The sequence below is a fragment of the Fringilla coelebs genome, assembly GCF_963513975.1.
Source record: "Fringilla coelebs genome assembly, chromosome: 13".
NCBI classification, from domain to species: domain Eukaryota; kingdom Metazoa; phylum Chordata; class Aves; order Passeriformes; family Fringillidae; genus Fringilla; species Fringilla coelebs.
The window spans coordinates 16,362,961-16,381,276 of record NC_140039.1 but is presented as its reverse complement, the minus strand read 5'-3'; the positions used below and the strand labels follow the sequence as shown (position 1 = coordinate 16,381,276).

The window sequence follows — 18,316 nt, the reverse complement described above, 5'->3', positions numbered from 1 at the left end:
AAAAATGTCCCTTATTGCTGGTAACACCAAATTACTATTTTTTATCTGATGGCCACTGTCCTGTGGTGTTTAATGCTACCCTGTGCTTTTGCCTTATTAATACTGGCTTGAGGAGTAGCCCTATTTGTCACAAAATAATGAAGCAGAGCCTTCATGGATGAGGATGGGTTTTTTTTGCAAGATTCTTGGCAGCAGTCTGATAGGGAACTGGCCTTCCTAAAACTCAGCTTATGACAGAATATTCTCTTTGAAGCATAGCTACTCTAGCATTTGGTATTCAGTGGCTCTGGGCACAGTACATCTAAAGGAGTTCATCCAATATTGATGGTCTTCCAGCAAAATCAGGAGGGGGAAAAGAAAATCCTATTTCTTAAAGCTCTTATATTTAACTTCTTATTGCCTGATCTTGGTCTGAAAGGTCACAAGGGTGAAGCTGTAGCAGGGTAAACCAAAATTAAAGAACTGTGCTTTGTTTTCTGTAGATGCTTCTTAATGTTTTCTCAAACTTGCAGCCTTATGGAGAGCAGGATGAGCCTGTTTCTGAGAGCATTGCTCTGTATTGAAGCTCAGTATAATACTACAGGGTCTGAAGGTGTATTTAAGGCTGTTCTAGATCAGCCTTGCAGATCAGAGCATTGGCACCCAAAAACGTGACTGTGCTGCAGTGTTTGAATGTGCTTTTTAAAGCAGCAGTCCTGCCTCTCATTTGGCCACAGAGGAAATGGGTTTGCTCTCCTGAGCTGACTTAAGAGAATTGATCTCCTGGGTTTACTGCTGTTGTCTCTTGCACCACTGCCTTGGCATCCCCACCCAGCTGCAAATGCCAAGGCAGTGAAGGAGCACAGGGAGGTGCAGGGAAGGGGACTGAGGCCTTTGGCAGCTGGGCTGTCCAGGTCGCTTCAGGCTGGTTGAGATGTCCACGGAGGATGAAACTGGTGCTTCAAAGGAGTTGCTGAGCCCCAGGTGTGCCCCTGTAACTGGCTGTGTGGGGCAGTGCCTGACTGCAGCAAAGGAGGTGCTGCTTAAGCTGAGCTGCTTATTTTGCTTTTCAAGAAGCTGTAACTTCTTGAGCTGCAATCCCTGGCTGAACAGACTTCACCCTGTCTGAGCAAAAGCAGTTCCTAGAGGTGTTGGCAGAGCTGCCAGGATTTGCTGATGCAGAACAGCTGCCTGGGTAGCAGAAGCCTCACCCGGTGTTGCTGTCTGGTGTGAAGGTTTGGGGTGTGATCCTGGCCTGGAGAGGTTCCCTGACACCACTAACCTTAAATGTGCAGCTCTGAGCTCCTTCATAATCTCCCTGATGTGGTACCAGCCATGCTCTGTGTTCTGTGTGCATCTCTGTGTTTAACTTTAAACCTATCAGACAGGATTTTGCATGGTGTGTCTGGGTAAGACTCACACTTTTTTCCATGGACATATTCATTTGGATATCCAAGATAACAGGTTTACCATGAGGAACCACTGGAGCCATTCTTTGGCTTTAGAGATTCATTCAGGGTTCATCGAGGGGAACAACAACAAGGTTGTAACGTGGCAATCCAAACAAATATGGAAATAAGGCTTCAGTTTACTTAAAATTCTCATATGCCACAGAGAGAATGAGTAAATTTGATTTCATTTCTGATATTCTTTATTAGTTTTTCATACGCAGTGTGGTGTAGAAACATTTGTATTTCAATTTATTGAAAAAGCCTTTTTTCATAATCTCTGTCAGCTCATTGTGAATAGCAACCTCTGATCACAGAAGGCTATTAATTCTTAATTATCTGCTGGTAATTTACTTGTGCATGACTTTAGCAATGCATTAGGTGGTGATTTATTTTTGAGAGAAATATGTAATGAAAAGTTTTAGGATTTGCTTTCCCTCACCCCCCTTTTGGCTTGCACTGGAATTAGCTGATTGATTAGATTACAGGATTTATCCAAACCACACTCTGTGTGTTAGAGATTGTAGTTAAGTACATTAAGAAAATCTGAAGCAAGACAGAGATAAATGTAATAATGTTTTTGATGGCAGTCTCTGAATTAGGCTACTGGCTGAGAAATTGGAAGTTAAATTAACAAACACTGGAGTATTGGTCTAATTCAGGGATTTTTTTTTTTCCTTCTAGCCTCTCTTGATTTATGGATATCTAAAAGTTTTTGAGTGGAAATATAAATCCCTCACAGCAGAGGAGCTCAGTAGCAGTGAGCTGGTTTTGTGCCATGCTGTGGGACTACATGGAGTATGGACTAAAAACTTTGAATTAATGCTGCTTTTTGACACAAGGAGGGATGGAAAGCAAGGCCTGGACCTAAAATGCCAGTTTAGCTCAACTGTTGTGTGAAGCTGTGTCCTGCCATCTTGGCTCGTGCTGAATGCAAACAGAGGAAAACTTAACTTGTTCTACAAATAATTTTCCAGAAGTGTGGGATTTCTCTGCAGCACTCACCTCTGTCCCCTGCTCCTTCTGTAGGGTGTAAGGCTATCTCAGTTTGGAAAAACAGCCTTTTAGCTGCTTTCTCCTCCAGCAGAAGCTCAGCATTTAATGGTGGGTGTCACCTTAATGGCTTGATACTGGTCTTACATTCCTGACTGTGGCTCAGCAGCTGAGCTGCTGTAGCTGGCTCTGGAGGCAGCTCTTGGTAATTTTATTTACTGCCACCTCAGGTGCACAGGCTGGGAAGTTAAATCCAGTTACTTCAGTTAACAGCTGTTTTTCCACACCTTATCCTGTGACTTAAAGACATAACTTCACCATTTATACTTGAGGTGCTGAAATATATTGTGCCTACTGTTTCTTTCCTGGTAGTTTCACATGCACCAAATCAGATCTCTTTGCTGAACTGCTTAGCTGAGAAGTTAATTAGTCATTAAAAGAGTTAGTTCCTTTATTAGCTCAAGTTAGCTTTAGTGTGTTGACTGGAAACTGTAGTAATGTGATTTTTGCAAAGTGCATGGTTGGTGCTCCTGACAGCACGGAGCTGAGAGCAAGGGCTGCTTTTCCTGCCCAGTGCCCTCTCCTTGCATGCTGGCTTCCCACTTTTAGCTCTGTTTGACACACTGACAGAGTCTGTAGCACATTCATTATGTCAAAGGTTTTTGTTAGTAATTAGCCCCAAGTCTGACAAGATAAATTACTTGGAGCAAGAAGAAGATGTCATGAAATAAGGATGGCTCAGAGTCCTCTGCTGTGCTGGTCTCCCATCCCTGAGCAGAACACAGGGTGTAGCACAACCTCACTGATGGCTGGAAATGGCATAAGATTATAAGATAGATATATATATAAGATATATACAGTATATATATGTGTGCATGAGTGTGTATATATATATATATATACACACACACAGGATATCCCCTGTATGTCCTTCTATACAGGGGATGGACACCTCGGGGTCTGCACCTCAGCCTGGGTGGTACAGGATGGAATGGGGTGCACAAAGAGGCAGAAACAGAGACCTGAAAAGAGCAAGGCAGATCCAATGTCTCTTGAGCCATCTGTGAAAAATGAGTATTTTATGATTGGCTTTTTGTAAATATTGAAATGAATATTATATGTGTTATGTTAGAAAGTTATGCTGTATTAATTTTCTTGTGTTAAATACAGTTATAGGTTGTAATATAATGTTAAAATAGAAACGATGCTATATAAGATATTTTTTTAAGAGAGGAGATAGCAGCCACAGGACACCTAAATCCTCCAGAGAAAAAGAATTTCTTGCTCCCTTATCGAGTTCTTCCCACTTCACTCAGCCCTGCCTCTAGGATTTAGAGAAGTTGACACTGACCAGACAGAATCCTTCGTTTGAATGGACTTTATGCATCATGTATGAGGTGTATGAATATGCAACAGGCCATTGCTTTCAAGGGTTAATCGTCTGTTAATGTGTGCCTTTTTTTGGGCTTATTTTGCCCAGAAAGAGGTACCCAGACTGTCCATAACTCCTTGTTCTTATTGTCTCATATTGTCCTAATCCAAATGGTTCAAATTTTTATCACTCTAATTATATCACTATTTTTATAACCATTTTATTACTTTTAAAATTTTAAAAACAAGTGATTGGCGTTTTTCACACATCTAAGTGGGGTCTCTTCTGCTTTGGCAGCATTTCTGAGAGTGGAGCAAAAGAGCTGCTGCCAGCCTCAGGCAGCACTGCTGGTCTGCTCCTCTCAACCTGAGCTTGGAGGAGTCTTGCACCAAGGTTGGGAAAGGGAGGGCAATGCTGGCAGAGGGTTTTTGAACCATTGCCCATGGCTTTTTTTGTCCCACCAGTGCTGCCAGAAATGTTAGCCAGCCCCACTGGTGGCAGCTGCATGTACCTTAGAGAAGAGTTTCCAGGTGTCTGGCCAGAAAGACAGGGCTGAGAGGCAGAAATTACATTTTCACATAAGCTGTATGCATTCTCCATCAGATGCTGGGCTCTGTCGTGTGTTTAACCTGTAAATGAACAGTCTGGGCAGTTTGTATCCTCTCCCCTCACACCAAGCTCTGTGGCAGGACACCAGGAGATGTGTCAATCTTGGCTTCCTTTAGTGTGAGGAGAAGAGAGGGCAGCCAGGAGAGGGTCCAGAGGTGCCAGCAGGGTGCTGAGCCCAGCCTGGCAGGAGCTGGGCACTGGAAGTGCAGCTGGCTTGTTTTTCCCTCCGTGGAGAGGCTGTTTATCAAGATAAATAATGGCATGCTCGTTTGGGAGAGGGCACTTAATCAGCTATTTCTGTGTAGTTAGAGATGTCTTTCCTTCCAAGCCACTTACTCAGCAAAGCACAGAGCCCACGTGGCTGAAATAGCCACAGAGCTGCCATTCCCATTGATCACAAGGCTCCCAAAGCATCATTTGTTTCCAGAGTCTGAGGAAAATACTCAGTGAAAACCTGATGGCAGTGCATTAAAAATTGCTGTTTATCTTTTAAGCATGCCTGGGGTTGCACATTAGCCCTACATGCAGCCCACAAGCAGAGAGCAGCAGCAATTCTGTCTCACCCATCACGTTCAGTAATTGCAAATAGCCTTTCTTGTTCTGACAAAGGAAGGAACCCAACTGTGTATCAGAACCCTTAACAGCATCATATATCCTAATAAAACTCATAATAAAGTAACTGAAAATAGATGGCAGTCTTGTCTTCTCAGGGCTATATGACACAACCTGATGATTGCTCTGCATTTTCTGATGAGCATACAATGAAGGAGAGCTGGGGGGACTTTAAAGAGGCTTGTTGTCATTTGGTTTAGTGAGAATTTCTGCAGAGTTCTAAAAGAGTTGGGACTGTTTAGAAATAATTCAGGTACAAACAATATTCCTCAGAGAAGAGAATTTCAGTGGCAGCTTCCTAGCATGACAAACCAAATTTTAGGTCAAATATTGCCCTCTGAATGTCCAGCAATCTTTGGCTGTACATTTTCCAAGGTAATTAGTTCAAAATCCTAAGGATGACATTGGACTCTACTGTTTGCAAATGAATTAAAAGAGTTTTTTAAGGATGAGGAAGAAGCCTAAAATTAGGCATGAACTACTTTGTATAGCTAATAAATTCAAGTTGGGAAAAGACTAAACTTCATTAACAAAGACATAATTAATCTGAGTTTGAAAAGTTCCAGTGCAACATCCTAACATTAGAGTTCAAGGTCTGAAATGCACAGCAGGTACCCTGCTTTTATAGGCAAATTCATTTCCCTCCCAGATTTAGACTCAGGGTGATTTACAGTCTGGTTTTGAAGGTGCTTAGCACAGGCCTAAGCAAAGTCTGTAAGCTGGCAATGAGCGCTGCTGAGCCCTACAGCTCTGTAAGGCAGGAAAGGAGAGAGGGATAAAGCTTCTCTTTCTTTTTTTCCTGAGAAACAGAAATAAATGGTGGAGTGAAATACTTCTGTTGATTAATATTTCACTTTGAAATGGATTAGGAAGGAACTGTGAATTATGTATTTTGATTCAATCCACTGCTGCTTAAAATATAATCTTGGTACAGTGTGCAGTTAGCACTGTGCATTTAAATTTTGCCTTTTTGGGTTTTCAGAACCCAAACTTAATTGCATGCCTGTACATGTAAATTCTGTCACTGTGTTGCATGCTTTGGTATAAACTCTTAAATGTTTAGCCATCTTTGGAGCTTATTTATCTATTAAATGTCACTTAAGTTTCTGGGGTTGCTTTAGATTTTTTTTGAGGTGCCAGCCTCCCTTCCAACCACACAATCAACACCTCAGTGCCAGCCAGGCAAAATCAGCAGCATCCCTGATCTTGGAGTTTGCAGGTGAAGTTCTTGGTATGTTGAAAGCCCCTGCAGGAGCTGGTGGGGCAGAGCTCTCAAGCAAATAGACCTTCACTTCAGGCAGCAGTGAGTAAATCTGCCTCAGCTCAGACAGGCAGGATCTGCAGGAAACAGCATTATCTCCATTTTACTAAAGCTGAAGGAGATTAACTCTACATGAGGAGTCTGAGGCAGAACTGACTATTGAATCTAGATGTCCTGGTTCATTTATCCAGTTCCTCCAGTAAAAATATCTTCTGGTAAGGTGGTCCCCCAGGGGAGGGACCCCACGGGCTCACAGGGGAAGGACTCCTCTCCTGGGGCAGCAAAAGGAAACCTCAGTGATGAACTGACCCAAGCCCCATGCCCTGTCTCCCTGGGCTGTCACTGGGAAGCAGGGGAGGGTTAGGTGAAGGAAAGGTGCTTTAAGGGCTTATTTTACTTCTCATTATCCTCCTATTGACTGTTAGTTTTAAATTTACCTTGTGCCTTTAAGTCGAGCCTGTTTTGCCCTTGGAGTGTTTTCTCCCAGTCCTTATCTCAACTCATGAACCCTTCATTAATTTTTTTTTCTCTCCTCTGCCCAGCTGTGGCAGGGGAGGGTGAGTGAGAGCCTTTCATGGGTGCCTGGCCTCAGGCCAGTGTCAAACCGTGGCATGAGGCAAAACACTAGAGGAGTTCATCCCACTGGCAGCAAGACATCATCTTTCCTTTGGAAGAGCTGTATATTATCCTCAGTGATCAATAAAGGCAGTTTAAAATTTTTCAGGTTTAAAATAAGCTTAAATGAACTGCTAAAGTTGTGTGGCTTAGAAAGTTACTGCCAGAAGTTACTGCCAGTGTTCAATCACTGTCAGCAAAAAATGGATGGATATTGTAATGTGCACCTCAGTGGTGGGTGTAATCACCAGTGCCAAAATCTCCGTTCTTGAAAGCGTTTAAGTCTTGCATATCTTTTGATTTTCCATTAATATCATTTGCTTTTCCAAATTCCAAGGGAGTACAAATGCAAAATCAGCCATTGTTTTGTCTTACTCAAAGATTTTATTTATTTTATTTAATGCATAATTCATTTAATTTTATTGATTTTTCACTAGACAAAATAGGAATTGTGGGTAGCAGAAGCGACCCACTGGAACACCTACTTTCCCCACCTGCAACCTGTTTATAGGAGTAAACATAGATGTTTTTCTGGAGTAAACATGGATGTTTTTCTGGTTGATCACAACTCCTGCAATTCACTGCTGAATGCACACACTCATTAAAAGAAACTCTGCAGCAGGTGAGAAGCTAAAGCAGGACTGAGGTGAAAGGACTGAGCAAACAGCACTTTAAATGAAGTTGGGCAGTTTCTTTGTGATTGGAACCCATTGCTTAGAGTGGGGATCTTTTGATTCATAAATCCTGACAAATGTGCTCATGGTTCCAATGTAACTGGAAGCTTCTAAATTGAAAAGAGCTGGTGCCTCAATGCTGAGGAACATCTTGAGTGTTCAAGCTGAGGAAACTTCAGACAGTTGGAGTTGCTGTGTCTTAGGTTAAAAAAGAAATAGTGATTGGTTTTAATAAGGATCATAAGGAAAAGGACAGACACTGAGATCTGAAGCCTGGAAGACTATAAAATTCATCTGATTTCACTTAGTTTCTCATTTTGCAGCTCAGAATTTTCCAGTCTGTTTCCAGAGCCTCTTTTTTTTCCCAGTAATCCAATTTTCAAATGTGTTCCTGCAGCTCCTATTGGCTTCTCTGAGACCAAAGCTCTGAAAAAGCTACAATGTTTTGTTAGAGAAAGATGAGATCTAAACAGGAGAGAGCAGAGACTGCAGTGATCTGGTGAGAAAGGCTGTGGCATAGGAGTATTGCACTTTTTTTTTGTAAGAGGCTGGCAGTTGGATTTGGATAAAGGACACTCACATTTTGCTGTGTAAAACCAAAAAGCCCTATGAAGGCACTGGTAGCACATGTGACAGCCTCGAAATTCAGACCTGAATTTTGGGCCAGGAAGGGGGGTGGAAGTTTGAAACTGGTGAGCTGCAGAAGATTCACTTGTAAAAGCAGAAGTACTTTTCACTTCATACTTTGGCACATGATATCCTCCTTGCTGGCACTAATGATGCGGAGACATTTTTCTATCAAATGGTTTCTGACAGTTCAATTGCCAAAAATACTCAAGTGGCAGAATGCAACTGCAATTGCTAACAGTGTGCTTGCCCCAGAGTCTGTAAATTCTCTCATGAAAGCCTAAAAAGCCCATTCACGTTGTCTAGAAATAGCAGCAATAACCATGGTAATAAGTTCCTTTCTTTGTTGCTGTGGTTCAATTCTTTTCATGGGTAGGCTGCAAAAAAGCCATTTGATTTTTCTGTAGCTGCCTCTATTGTAAGGAGATGTTTCTGCTCTGCAGCAACAACAGTGCTGCTGAAAGCTCTGCAGCAGCTTCGTCTCCAGGTTCAGAAATTTAGCTAAGGAGAAGAAATTTAGGTCCTGTTTCAGGTAAGGTTAAGCCCAGTTTTGTGTTTGGGCTGTGATCTGGAGGAGAGGATGTGTCCTGAAGGAGGTGCTGAGCGGGAGGCATGCTGTCCTGGCCAAGAGACAGGATACTTGTGGGGATTTGAGCTCTTCCAAAGCCACCAAGGCAGTTGGTGCATGTCCCACCACTCCTCTTACCCCTCTGAAGCAAAACCTGATGGCTTTTCCCATCCTGGAGGAGTTTGTCAGCATGCTCAGAGGTATTCCTTCATTATCCCCTGAGCTGTAGTGCAGTCCATGTGGAGAAGACAGGATTTGGAGGTTCTTTCCATCTTAGAGTAGTTTTACTCAGGTTAATGGGGCCAAATGTGCTGCAAGAATTGCTCCTGGGCAGGTTTCTGTAGGGTATTATTTATTAAGATGTAGGATGCACTTTATGGACATATCATGAAGGACTGGGTACAGGAGGAGAATAAGAAGCAGTGGTGTGAGGCAGCTTGTCCGTGCCAAGTTGCTCACATATGTGAAGGTTTGCAGCATTACAGCTCTAAATCCAGTGCTTAGAGAGTGCTATTGAGTCACAGGGACAGTCAGCTTTGATGCTTGTTAGAAGCAAGGAGCATGAATATAGACTTACTCTCCCTGTTATTAAAGATTATTTTATCCTATAAGATTGTTGTCATGGTATGATGCTTGAACAATTTACAAATGTAGCTTCAGAATATAAATGCCTTTGCTTCTGTAAGCTCTCCAAATCAGAAGCATTGAAGTTTTCAGCAGCTATTTATCAGAGCACTTGGAATGATACAAGCTTTTGTTTATTTAGCTTGAATTTCTAGGACGTTCCAAGAGATAAATACTGAAAATGGCTGTCATTAAACACGCTCTGAATTTATTTTAAGAAACTTACCAACTTAGTGTTGTGAAGTGTCTCGAGAACTGTTGTGGGCAGGAAAAAGGGAAACCCCCACAACAGCATTTAGTTGGCAATTACAATTATATTGGAGGTTATCTCTGAGCTTGTAACTGTGTCTGGGAAGGTTCTGTGAGCTGAGGCCAGCTGCTACAGAATGACCCACATCCATACCATTAGAAGTCTCTTAACCTGCAAAACATTCCCATCGGACTGGAAACCGTGCCAGCTCTCAAACTGTGCCTGCGAGTGCATGAGAAAATGATAGTTGGCACGGGCCAAAATTGTGCCAGGGACGCTTCTGACAGCTCAATAGATGGGCAGTGATGGCCCAGGGCACAGGAGCATCCCTGGGCACTGCTGCACTCTGAGTTTGGGCACAGCTGCAGTCGCAGGTACAGCTGCTAAATCAACTTCTTGGGGCTTTTCAGGCAGCTTATAAATAGGGTTGCTCTGTTGCAGAGGGTGTCCCTGAATGACAAAGCTGCTTTTGCTGAAAGGAAGATTTCATGTCACACTTTGAATAATATTAGTGTTATTTTTCTTTTTTAATGTAACTTTAAAATCTACCAGCAGCAGAATCAGATATGAGTATCCTCTAGCATTAAGCCTTTAGTTCTTCACAACAGTGAAAATCATTACATTGACAAAGGGATATTTCTGTGAGTCTTGAGTTTGTTTAGTAAACAGATATTACCCATAGATCACTGGGCAACAACAATGCTCTCTGTCAGTTAAGCTACAACTAAGTGTTGTGTGATGTCTGGTCTTATTTTCTCCTTCATGCACTTCACCTCTTTCACTCGACCAGCACTTGACTCCAGCCTTGATTCCTTTCACTTGAGAGCCTCTGGGCAGGGAGACCACAGAGAGGTTTGGAAATTTTTTAAGGCAAGTCGTTAGCGTGGCTGTTATGGATGTTTCTGCACTTGCTATGTAAATGACATAACATTTCATGAATGCAAAGTAAATCAGTCCTCTCATGTTGCTTGGGTTTAATAATTTTTGATTCTTGGTTAGCATATTTCATAGCCGAAGCCTGAATTTTTTATTTTGCATTTGTCAGCGATGCAACAATCACCTCATTATGTAGGATGAAGAATTATGTGTGTGGAATTTGGGCTGAGCTTTAAGCTTCTAGGAGAGCAAGAAGCTATTAAGACATCCTGAGACTGCACATAATGCAATGTCCTATATTGGGCTCTCTGACACAGCCATGCTAATTTATCTCTGTTCTAGCAGATGACAGCTCTGCTTTTCCTGTCCCAGGCTTCTCCAAAGCAGCAGAATATTATTTATTTTGCAAGTATATCAAGTAGTAGTTTTTTCTTAGTCTTCCTAGCCACGGCCTTACAGACTTTGCTATTAGGGTTTAATTTAATTTGAATTGACAATCGGTACCAAATATCAGCAAGTGAGTGTCTCATAGCAAAACCTAGGGGGAAAGCTAAGTGGGAACAATTTAAAACAAGTCATATTGTAGTGAGTCCAAGGACTCTCATGTCACTCTAATCTTGGTTTCCCAGGAACTCAATTTTTTGCCTTATTTCAGGGTGCAGAAGAGCAAATCTTTCAGAAGCAGATCTTCTAGATAATGCATATGCCACATTAAGGTCTTTGTATTTTCTGGGGTATACTGTGATTTGCTTCTTTTACAAATGTTCATCACGTGATAAGATTATTGTGATGAAAGTTTTGGATTTGAGATCCAGAGAAGTCACTGCTCAACAAAATACAGAAAATAAATTCAGCTTGAAAGATTATTCTATTTATTCAGAGCCTGGGATTCTTTAGTGAAATGAACACCTGAAAAAAACTAATTATGAAATGCAGACTGAAGGTCCCTGATGACTTGTTTAAGGTAAAATCTTTACTAGGAAAGGGGAAAAGTAAATTTCCATTACTGACTAAGAATACCAGTGTGCTCCCCAGCATCTTTATTTCACCCAACCTGCAGTTCAAAACGTTGCATTCAGCAGGTAGAATTTGTAGCATTAGTACATTTGAGTTTCCTATTCCAAGTGGCTTTAGCAGTATTTAAGCTGGCTTCACAGTGAGTTTATGTGTATTAAAATGAAAATTAAAAGATTTTTAGATAATAATGATTCTTATGAAAAAGTCTTGCCAAGAAGCTATCAAAGAGATCAAATGTACTTAGGAGTGTCATGAAAAGAATATTAAATAGAACAGCAGTGCATGTGCAATGGCAGCCTAGATTCAAACTGTGGTGCTTTTGCTATTGTAAATGGATGTCACTGCCAAAAACCTTTATACTCTAATTTTAACCTGCTTACCCAGAAAATAAAAAAATATATTTTGCCTTTTGGAAAAGGTAAAAAAGGTTTTGGGAAAACAGTGGTTCTTCTCTTGCAACTGGTAATGAATTGGAACGACAACCAAATCAATTCTCAGCCATACTTCAGTAGGACAAATCCCCTTGCCTACAATAAAGTGGAAGAAATGTGGGAAACTGAGCATTTGCCCTCCAGAAACTGACAGTTTGTGTTACAGGAAAAAATTGGTGCACGTTTTATTGAAGGTTGTTACAAGTAAAAAAGTCCTTGAGGTTGTTGAACTGTGAATCAATATCTTCAAAGAGTTTGAATCTGTCTTGGTGTGTTGTTACTTTGAGAACTGCCCGAATTTGTTCTAGCAAAGGAGAGGGATGGATGGCTTTTCTTTGAAAATGCCATCATTTCTGCTAGTCTGTGTTCTGATGACATGGGGTTGCACAATTAGCTGGGTTAGCAGTAGTAGAGCAATGCCAGGGTATTAAATAATGCCTTCTTGATAACTATTTAAAGTTTTTGGGTGAGCAAAGCAGGCAGCTGAACCACCTAGAACTTCCCATCTATGTGCTAAGAAAGATAAAAGGGCAGAAATACTGACTTAGCAATAGCTTTCATTGTCATAATCATAGAATATCCTGAGTTGGAAGGGACCCATCAGGATCACTGAGTCCAATTTCTGGCCAGGTACAGGACGTCCCAAGAGTCAAACCCTGTGCTATCCAAACTCAGACAGGCTTGGTGCTGTGACCACTTCCCTGGGGAGCATCTTCCAGTGCCCAAGCACCTTCTGGGTGAAAAACCTTTTCCTGATACCCTGATACTCTTACTCAGCTTCATGCCATCTCCTTGAGTCCTGTCAGTGGTCACAAGAGTAAGGAAATCCTCTGCTGTCCCTCAGGGGGGTTGAAGACCACAATGAGGTCACCTCTCAGTCTGCTCCAAGCTGAACAAACCCTCAGCTGCTCCTCACACACACCCCTCCAGACCCTTCACCCTGCTCATGGCCCTCCTTTGGATGCTCTCTGATAGCTGAATGTCTTTTTTATACTGTGGTACCCAAAACTGCCCCCAGGACTTGAAGTGGCAGGTCAATTCCCTGGTGATCCTGTGCCTGATGCCCACACATAGGAAATCCCAAATTAACACTTTCAAGTTTGTGCCATAGCACCAGTTCCCTGCTGCTCTACGCTGAGTGGTTTCATAGCTGCCCTTTGTATTCAATTTCTTCCAAATGACCTTCATTTGTTGACAGATTTTGAGATTTTTCTTGGTTGCCCTATGCGTTTCAATGCGCAGTTCTTGTCTTTGGCCTTGAAATAATTTATAGCATAATAAATCATTACAGTGCTGTGTGATAAAACCACACTGTGAGGATGAAATCTGAAGGAAAGAATGTGTTCACAAACTGTTTTAGAACTGCTCTGTGCCGTCCCTGAGTGTTCTCTGTGACCACTGCTGGCCCTGGCGCTCTCTGCAGTGGCCCAGAGTGTAAGAGCACTCGGGTCAGGCAATCCAGTGGGCTGATTCTCCTCCTCCACACCTCCTTCTGAATCAAAATGTTTCATGTGTAAAACAAGGAGTGCTCCCCTGCCCTGCATGTTGCATTGATGCCCACAGTGTATATTGCAAATATGACTGCCTAACAGGCTGTAACCACAGTATGTGTTCGGTTGTACACACCATATAGATTAAAAAATGGGTGCTTAACACAGTGATGCTATAAGGTTTGGGTTTGGGTTGGTTTTTTTTTTTTGATTGTTGAAGTAACAGATGTGACTCGAATCCTGCAATCTGGAAAAAAGTTTCAGACTTGTGTTAGTAATTTTCTGTGTCCTTTCATTAGGGGTATTTTTACTGCAGCTAAGGAACTCAAGATGCTCTCAGCTCTTGAGGCAGTTACAGTGAAGAAGACACAAGCTTTTCAGCCATTTTAACCAGCTACTCCAACATTAAAACTGGAGTGATTCTGCCTTTTTGCCTCAGACAGTTTACATGGTCTGCTGGTTTGTGTTTATTTTCTACAGCAGACTTTTTTGCTTTCTCTTTATTGTTTTATTAGATGGTTCTATTTTAAATTGCCTTTAATTTCAGACATGCTCTTCAGCACAAAAGCTGTAATCCTTGAATCGTGCTCTCTTCATAGCAAAACTGATGGGAAATAATTTTGTTCTGCACTTTACATATGGTAATAACAGTAACTCTTGACATTTGCTCTTTGTGATTATTTTAGGTTCTGTACAGCAAACAGGCTTTTGGGGGCCTGGTACTGGCCTCAAATGGAACCATTAAACTGCTTGTGCAGAACCACATGAGGATGCACAGTTGGGATTATTTGGGTTTCCCAATATCCCTGTTATTTCTCATATATTTTGTAAAAGTTAGAACAGATACAAATCTATGCCCAAAATAAGTTTTAATCCTGAAGGAGAAAACAGTGTGACTGTATGTACAGCACGAATAATCTGTATATTTGTATTGTGGCTATTTCTACTGGCATCTTCTGAGGCTCAGGGTGCTTGGTACTGCAGGAATGAATTTGGAAGACAGCTGATAGTTCACTGAACTTCTCATCTGAGCAGGCAGGAGGGTTGGGTAAAGAAAAGAATGGCACAATAATCTACAAGTAGGGTAGCATAACTGGGGCGTTTGAAACATGTCTTGTCTCTTTTAGACAAAAAAAAAAGGAGAAAATGAGGGGTGCTTTTAAAGATTGTCTGTCCTCATCATCATGTGCTTGTATCTGTCTCACACCTTCTGTCATTTACTTCTGTTGTCACTGGTACTTACACAGCACAAATTGCTTTTTTCCTGAGTTGTAGACCATTATATTATGTATTAGCAAGGAGAAATGGGCATTTGGAACATACCAGTGAAAGGAGACACATAAGGATAGCAATCACTCACTTGGCAGTCAGGGGCTTTCTAAAAAGCAGCAGGGTGTGAACCTCTGACAAAACTCAGTGTAGTTAAAGAGTTTATCCATCAGTGTTTCTTGCCACTCTGTTTAAACTGAATAAAAAGTACCTTGTCTTCTTAAAACCACATCCATTCAGTTTTATATTTCTGTAATATTTTCTCAATGAAATGATGGTGGTAATGACAAGCCATGCTTTTTTCATCTTTTCTCTTTTCAGTTCTCCCTTAACACTGTGACACGTAGCATATTTGAAATCAAATTGCAAAAAAAAAAGTTTCCTGTCATACGTAATTGAGATTCCATTGTGAAATCAGGAATTTGCTTAATATCAAGCCTGCAGCTTTGGTTAGGTGAAGGACTTGGAAAAGGGAAGCACTGGGTACAATTTTCATTTTCAGGGCACACAATCCTCAAAATGACTTTTGATGTGAGCTGAAGGGTGAATTTATTTGCACAGAATTCTTTCAGTCATTTCTAATGATTTGCCAGCAAGGAGAAGCCAAGGTGGAGCTGGCAAGCTTTATAGAGTTTTAAGCTGTAAAATGCAAAAGAGAAGAAAATCCATTGCGAGGAATTATGAGGAAAAAGTTGTGGAAGACACCATCCAGAGACACATGATTTCCTGGTGCTGACAACCACAGCAGGCTGCTGGCTTTAATGCAGGCAGCTTACACTGGTGCTCTGACTCTGCTCTGGCTTATGCAGACAACTCCTGTGACATTAATAAATTCCTGGAATAGCTGATGGAAGAACTGAACTGAAACCTGTCAGGTTTTTTCTTCTTGAGCACTGGTAGTCCTCTCTCACATTTTATGCTCTTTACCAAGGGACTAAAATAAATGATCTTAAATAAATGAGTTAATCATTTGGTGTATGTTTGCATGTGTGAATTTAACGCTCCCAGGTCAGTTCTTTTTATCAGCTGATAATTGCAATTCTTTCTATTGGATGAGCTGCAATGCTTGCAGTATTGAAAAAGATTTTCTGAAAGCAATCTGGCTGAAGCAAAAGGTGAATTCTTTTTGAAACAGGCAGAAGGGATGCAGAAGTGTCCAAAAGCTTCTATTGCATGCATGCTGTTGGGCACAGGAAAAATCCCCAACCCAATTGTTTTCTCTCCAAAAAGGACAGCAATAATTTGTTCTGCTGCTTATAAAAACTGAAATGTTTCAGAAAAAAAAATTATACGTGTGTGCAGATAGAGAGAGAGAGCAAAGTCAGCTGGCTTGAGAAGTGTCCAGTTTGTTCAGCTAGCATTAACTTGCCCCTGTAATAAAGCTGGTGAGAGACAGGTGCATTGCAGGTTGCAGAGGTGCTTTGCTTCATGTACTTCTATAAAAAGTGTTCAAGCACAGAATTATTCATGGCTGCTGGACAGTAAAGCTGCTCAAATCCTTTCAAAATTAAACCTGGTGGTCAAAATAGCAATGTCTTAACCAGATCACTGAATTTCAAATAAAAATACAAGTACTTCCTTTTGCTTGGGTTTGGATATATTTGTGTCTAGTGTATCATAATAATAGTAACTTAAAATCAACTGCTTTTTTATTGGGGAAGCAATGTGACTTTCCTTAAATATGGTTTTAAATATGAAATTTCATAGGCAAGCAGTGGCACTTGGCAACATTGTTTGATATGCAGTGCTCAGTTTTGTTCAGAGGACTTATTTCTACTCTGTATCTTCTACTGAGGTAGGCATATAAGCAGCCCTTTTGTGTGCCTTATTTCTCAATTAAAGTCTACAAAATTGCTTTGCTCTTTTGCCTGGAAAGATAAAGACATTTTCCAGCACAAGATCTTAATTCAAAGTATAAGATGTGTATTTCTGGCTTCCTTTTCAGTAATGTCTTATTCGTTTTTCTTCATGTTAATGAGTTCCTTAGATCTACCTTCTGATGGAAAAATCTTAATGTAAAGAGAGAAATGTTGAACACTGCAGTAATTGTAGCCCTGGTGTCCTGAACTTGCTTCTCCCCTTCACATTTTGACCTTGTATCAACAGGTCACTGTTGTATTTGCATTTTGACTAATTTCTACTCTATTTTCACTCTGTCCAAATGAATTGCCATGGCCATGAATGCTTTGCATAAATAGCTTATCATTTCATTAGGCTCTGCTTTATAGCTGTCACTCTGGAGTGTCTGTGCTCTTCAGCCCTTCTGTTCACTAGGCACTAATTTGCTAGACAGTGTCATTTGATCCATTTTCAGATACCTTCTGCTCTTGGTTTGCCTCAGCTCAACTGCATTCTCAGTTGTGTTTTGTTTGGCTCTTAATTCCATTCTCTTTTGTGTTTTTCTCTTTTTTTTTCTTTCTTTCTTAATTTATTTTTAGATATTTTTGAGGTGCCTTATTCTTTGGTTAAATAGTGTCTGTGTAGGAAATATTATGTGAGTACAGGTATTGGTCATTAATTGTAGATGCTCAGGTTTGGGTGCTCTATGTCATCCAAAAAGCAGAAGATATTTGTGTTTCTGCGTATGCTGTTGGGTCTTTAAATCGTTTGGAACTGCAGGAGGACTTTTGTGTCTGAGCTTTTGCACAGGTGATGGAGACTGGAGTGTTTCAAGCTTGGGTGGATGGGCAGAAGGGCAGGGTGGAGTTTCCAAGAATTGCTGCCCTTGGAAGGAAAGGCTCAGGGCCCTACTGCCCTGAGGGAAATGCTGGTGCCATGGGGTCACCACGCCTGGGACAGACTGATGCAAACCCCCAGCAACCTCTGCCTTCCCAGACCCATAAACTGGAGCTGTGGGGAGCCTCAGATCCATCCCCTTCCCTCCTGTTGGGTTTGAGTGGTGATTAGCACCTCCTTCACACTCTTCTGTGCTTTATTGGAGCAGTTTCCTCAAACTTTTAATACCTTTAAACCCCACTTCTTACCTTTTAAATCTCTGTAATTCTACACAGTGGATGATCAATGTTTCCATATTCTGAGCACAGTTTAGGTGGGCAGGAAGATAATCCACTTGATTGAACTTGGAGCTGCTAAAGCAGAATTATGCATTTCGGGATTTTGCAAAGTACTACAAACAAACAAACAAACAGAAAGAACTCCACAGGGGGAAAACTATAACACAGATGTTTAGATGTTTGTGTTAAAATAGTCATGGCATAAAACAGCAGAGGGGGAAAAAGATCTTTGGTATCATTGCTGCTGTGTTTCCAGCTGGTCCTGGAGCCCATGGGCTGAGTCAGACCTGAGATTTCCTTCACTTTCTCAGTGGTGCGAGATGCCAGAGTGGCACATTTCCTTTTGAATTAAAATTTAACTTAAAAGGAATTGTATTGATAAGCCTTGCAAACTCTTTGTTTCTATGCTTTCAGGTAACTTAAATTTATCTACCTAAAATACAGATTTTTTTTTTTTTTTTTGCCAGTATATTTTGACTGTCATATCAGTTCAAATTTGGAAACCAGTCTTCTTTTTTAATTGATATTTTTCTTGCTTGATTTTTGGTTGTTTTGTTTTTTTAGGTTTTTTTTTTTTTTTTAATTTC

General features: G+C 41.1%; 1 protein-coding gene across 20 annotated transcripts in view; it reads left to right on the top strand.

Moving 5' to 3' along the window:
• MAGI1 (membrane associated guanylate kinase, WW and PDZ domain containing 1) overlaps positions 1-18,316 on the top strand; it is a 331,729-nt gene that overhangs the window by 129,363 nt on the left and 184,050 nt on the right. The gene's annotated exons all lie outside the window — the stretch shown is intronic.